This window comes from Triticum aestivum, chromosome 5B (assembly GCF_018294505.1).
Source record: "Triticum aestivum cultivar Chinese Spring chromosome 5B, IWGSC CS RefSeq v2.1, whole genome shotgun sequence".
Lineage (NCBI taxonomy): Eukaryota > Viridiplantae > Streptophyta > Magnoliopsida > Poales > Poaceae > Triticum > Triticum aestivum.
The window spans coordinates 591,179,722-591,185,854 of NC_057807.1; positions in this window are offsets into that span (position 1 = coordinate 591,179,722).

Consider the following 6,133-nt stretch of genomic DNA (forward strand, 5'->3'; position numbering starts at 1 on the left):
CGGAGCTGGTGGTATGCACTAGACAGAAAGCCTTCCTACTGGTCTTCTCTGTCTCCCCAATTAGGGAAAACGTCAAAGCAAAGAGATTACAAATTTTAAAGTGTTTGCACTTACTAAAGAGTGTTTCGCTCACTGCCCCCGCCTATCATATTGGCTCTGCTCCGTCCGTCAAGCCGCCTTTCGCTTCCCCCCTTCAGCAGGGAGGTGGTGATCTTTTTATAAACATCTCCTCCCATCTAAGGAAAATGTTGTTCCGGGAGGTTATTTGAACCTAACCAGAAAGATGAATGATAATAAAGATTCCAATGTGGATCTCGGATCCGGCTCATGAAGAGATGTAAATTAATTGATTCCTTCCGCATTGCTGCAAGAATGCTTCGTTGGGTTTTGTTTTCCTAGTTGTGAATGCTTTAGTGTATTAGCTTTCAGATTGTAATTCGTTATTGCTAACAGTATGCTTAATATATATGTGCAGATTGCATTTTTGGTAATGCACCATGTGAAGAAATTATGGATGAAACATTTCATTGTACTTGATTTGATTGTTGAAACTGAACCATGAAATGGTGAAAAAAGATTGCATAGATATTTATGTGCAATCATGCAGATGTCACATAAATTTGCATAAAACGCTCCATTGGCCTTATTTGAATGGTCAAACAGAACTATGTAATGGTGATGCTGAATGTTTGCTGGTCCATGAAGTGGTACACATGCTCAACATTTTTTTTCTCGAAAACTGAGTTTCATTAAATCATCATATCAAGCTCATACAACCGTACTAAGCTAATACTCGACCTCTGTATATCTTGATGCACAAAACCAACCTGTACAAAACACAACACGGATAAAAAAAGTAAGGACGAAAAAAGTAAAGAAGCAAATAAGAAAGATGCGTAGGTTTCTGGACGGTATGTCCAAAGATCACACCACCATCCATGATGGGAGAAAACCTCTCCAACCAGGTAGACATGGATGTAAAGAGATCCATATCCTCCGGCCTCTGCAGGATAGGCCACATACAAAGTCAACATGTACATGCAGGAATAACCACCACGAAAGATGAAACAACTGTTTTGTTAAAAAAAACACATCATTCCTGGATATAGACAGAGAGCCCAACATAAGACTACCACCATACGAGAATATGGGAAGAATTCATTTTAAATGTCTGCAACCAGTTGTCGAACATACTACGTACACTACGAGGGAGGGGGTAAAGGTTTGGAGCTACCTGCATTGTTGACCACACAACCCCGAAAAAACTTAAGATGTACTAGAGTCATCGACATGAGCTTCTCCCGAAGAAAATTTTGGTCCCAAAGCAAATCGTAAAGAAGCTACTCCTCAAGCAAATCGACAAGATACGGATCAACAAATGCTTCAGAGGCTAAATGGATCTCATCATCAAAGATTCTCGAAGCAAGTGCAACTTGAAAAAAATCCTCAATGACATCAATGCTCCAGATCCACACACTCGAACCCTTGCTCTTTTAGCTAACTTCTGGATGCATTTTTGGTTTGTGTCTATCCTGGAACCAACAAAGATTGCGTAAGCACTCGGAGAACCTTAATGGATGGTAGCAATGAAAGAAGAATTGCAACAAAGTTGGGACATTGGTCAAAATACCAGTTTTGGCAGAGCACAATATCATCTGCACCAAATGAAAATTCCACGACAAGCAACATGAAGATGATCAAGTTGTGAGGAATAAAGCTCAACCTGTAGAACAAGGCTACACTCAGGTCAAAGTGCTGATTTTGGTGAGGCATATGCACTAGTTACACGTTTCTAAGCAATTTGAATCTTACTTGCTTACACTAACTATCATAATACCGCTTTATCAAATGGATGTGGAAAGAGCAACCTCTATGTTTTGAAGACTTGAGGAATCCAGACAAAGTTTCCACTCTATGCAGTAAAAAAAAGTTTACAAGCTTCACAAAGCACTCTATGGCCTCAAGCAAGCTCCTCAAGCTGGGTATGATTGCCTCAAGTGTTTTCTGAAGGCAAAGAGCTCCAAAGGATCCACTAATTACACTATATTCACTAAGTCGTATGATGGTAATTTATTTGTGTGCATATGTGGACGATATTATCTTCGGTTGTACTAACCAACGTTACAACAAAGAATTTTGCAAGATGATGGCCAAAGAATATGCTATGTTCATGATAGGAGAACTCAATATTTTCCTCGGTCTTCAAGTCTGGCAGCAGAAGAATGAAAATTTCATCTCTCGGGAGAAATACCTCAAGGATTGCATGAAGAAATTTGGCATGGAGAATGCCAAAGGCATCAACACATCGATGCTTACCAATGGTAACCTCAACTCCAGTGAAAAAGGTAAATTGTTTGACGAGAAGGTATATCACTCCCTTATTGGTTATCTTCTATATCTATGTTATGCAGTGTTTGCATGTCTGCATGATTTCAAGCCACGCTGAAGAACCATGTTGGTTATATAGATAAAATCCAAGTGCATGTATGCAGTTGCAAGTTAAGACCTTAAGCCATGGCTTATTTTGCTAATATTTCTTTCTCTCTTAGAACCTTGTGTATTTGTTCCGGGAAACTAGAATTCTTAGTGACGACAATAGCTTGCAAGAACCATCTTTCAATTAGCAATTCTTCATGTGGGTTCGATACCTAGGGTCACCTCTGAGTCAAAAGGAAGGTACTATCTATATTCGAAATCGGATCAAAGGTAATCACCACACATCTGCAAACGATCACCAATATTTTGGTCGGAAAAGGGATGCAATTCTTTTACCTCTTGGGCATATTGTTGAACACTTGGGGGCCATGGACCTCAGTCACGATGGTGGCGGCTGAACAAGCTGGAGGAGGGGGAAGGGGTGGCCAAAGAAGTGCTACAAGCCGCTGAACATGGAGGAGGAGGCGGCATGGATGCCTTCTTCTTCGTCATCTTCTTCTTCACCGTCACCTCGGTGAGGGCCTTCCCAGCCTCTGTTGGCTTCCTCATCTGCTTCCTGCCGACCGTTGCAAGAGGATGGTGAGCGGTCTTCATCGTGCTGCCACGACGTTGCCACTAGTCTTTGTTGACGGCACGGCGGCCCGCACCATGTTTTTAGTACCGAGCCGCTTCCTTCGTGCGGACAACAACACATGGGTTGATTTTGGTGGCATAGCGTTGGTGGGAGTGGCCAGCGGGGTTGCGGAGGAGTCCCACGGCTCCATTCCGTCGGAATCGGGTCCTCCGGTGACATGGGCGGTGACTTTGGGCACTAATGGTAGAAACTGTAGATAGACACAGGCGGGATTAGCGAGGAGAGAAACTTTACTAAAAATTGAAATCGACAGGTTATATTTGAGAGAGAAGACCTACTTTTCTGGCCTAACTCCTCGAAATTTTGAGTTAACCAAATAAGGGATCAGTAGGTTTGGTTAATTCCTCAAAACCAAATTTTTGAGGAGTTAACCGATTATAAAGGATTGGGGATTGGTTAGAGATGCTCCAACTGCTTGGGATGGGATGTGCACATCTTTTTTTAGGGGCTTGCCAAAACTTTATTGATCAATATGAATGTTTAGTGGGATACAAGCTAGTTCATGAGGATTGAAAAGCCACACATGGTGCCCCTCATCAAGCGAAGTAGAGAATTTGGCTAGGCTATGAGCTTCATGATTTGATTCTCCACCTTCAAAGATAACATCGCAAGTCATGAAGTGTGTTATCCGCAACAATTTCTCTGATGACTGTAATGTAAGGACCTTCTATTCCTTCCTTGATGTTATCAACAATTGGCTTACAGTCGCATGCAACAACGACTCTAGGCAGGTAAAGGTCTTCAACCAAAACTAGTGCTTCATGAAAAGCAAGGGTGTCCAAAGTTGTCGGTTCGATAACGCCTAGGAAAACCATTGACGACCAAGGAATCTTTCATCTTGATCCCTGCACACTGCCACTGCAGCACCAGTCTCCCCCCTCCATCGACATGTATCCCAGCATGATCAGCAGAGGTGGCTTCCGTGAATTAGACCTTGCAACAGATTGAGAACCCTGATGAGGAACGTTTCTAAGAACCGCCTTGATACAATCAAGCTCGGCAATGTACCTCTCAACAAATACGAGATGCGCACAACTAGGAGAAGACGCGTGCGTGCTATATCATGTTGCTGGGCCTCGCCCCATTACCTGCTCTAGTAAGCGACCCCTTGCCTTGTTTCGACAGGGAATCCTATTCCCCGTGTACGACGAGGGGTAGAGAGCAAACGTGCACCCATGGGATGTGAGCCCCTTAGTGTCGGCCATTCCGGTTTTTCTCCCTACAAGTTTTGGGAAGGTTCTAGATCTTTCCTTGAACTATTTTTTCTTTCTTTTATTATTATTTTTTCCTTTTTAAAATACATATTTTTTTTCCAAAATCATAAAGTTATTTCAATCCGCAAATGTTCCTTCAACTTCATGAACATTTTTAAAAATCATTGTGAATCATAAAGTAAAATAATAGAAATTACTGAACAAATTTTCAAATTCTTCAAACGTTTTATGAACTTTTTTTAAAACCACGAATAATTTAAAATTCGTAAAATGTTCTCATGAATTTATTGTAAACACCGTTTTTTTCTCAAAATTCGTGAAGAATTACTAAATTTCTGAAGTTTTGAAATACAAGAACAATTTTCAAATTCATGATTTTTTTTTGAAATGTGACAACAATTTTCAAATGAGTGATTATTTGAATTTGTGAAACTTTTTTGAAATTCGAAATATTTTTTAAATTAGTGAACATGTTTATAATTATTTATTTATTTAAAATCTGAAACATTTTTTTATTTTTAAATATCTGGATTTTTTGTAAAAAATATTAAAACTAAAAATAAGAATATAAAAACAAAAAATAAAAAACGAAATAGGGCCCGTCAAGCGTCAACAGGCGAGATCGCGAAAAAAAAGCAGCTCCAGCCCACTTGAGGCAGACCGGGGCACCGGGCCACACGCGCCTAAATTGGCCTGCACTGGCACTGCCCCCCCATTGCCGAAGTGCCGAACGCATCCTCACTTCCTCAGCTCGGATTTTCCGCGAACAGGGTTTCCACCCGCCGCCGTCGAGTGTTCTCCGCTTCTCTCGTCTAGGTTTCCATCCATCGGAGAAGGCAGATGGGTTCCATGGGAGGAACTGGAACTCCGTTAGCAGGAGTAATAAATATGTACAATGGTAGATTTTTGAACCTCCTAATTGCCAAACAATTCGGTTTAGCTCTGGTTTATGGTCCTATTTCGGAATAGCTGGCGACCTCTTCTAGTTCGAGTCGGATTAGGGACCCCCTCCGTTTCCGATTAGGAGAGGGGGGGGGGGTTGCTTACCGGAGCAGCAACTGCATATAAATAAGACAGACCAATCTCGACAGACAAACAATACAAACGCGCATCGGTTTTCTCCCAAGAATCACCACCAGTGAGATTCGAAGTGCAGAAGACTCATTGGGTTCCTTATGGAGCTACATAATAATGATTCGCCCTGCCAAGTAAGTTCAAATTTACATGTTACTTGTTATATAACGTGGTATGTCGATAATCATTCATACTTTGGTTATCTATAAGCTCCTACGTGTGATGCGTGTGTACCTGACTACTAGTTGGGTCATTTATTATGGAACGGAGGGAGTATATGTTTGTAACTCCTCTATGTCCGGCACTTCTGAATTTATTTACTCAGTACTAAATAAAACCTATTTTATTTATGCAGCAATCAGAGGCGGAAGACAGACTTAGTGCACTGACTGATGATATTTTGCTGTCTATCTTGATGAGATCTGGCCTAATTACAGCTGCAAGGACAAGTGTACTCTCTACACGTTGGAGAAATCTGCCTTGGTTGCTGCCTGAGCTCAACGTTGATGTCAAGGATTTCCTATCTGTTCCACACCCAGATCCAATTGAGGCAAATGACATGCATGATGCGATGGTGTCCCTTACCAAAGCAGTCAGGAGCTTCTTTGATAAGCCTCGGAGAGAATCAACCCTCACAAACCTGCAGCTCAAGCTCTATTCGATCAACACCTTCTCAAGCGACATCGGCCCGCTAGTGTGCGACGCGATCGACAGTGGCTTGCTGAAAGATTTGGATCTCACAATCCTCGATGAGACGGAACCGCGCGACTGTAAT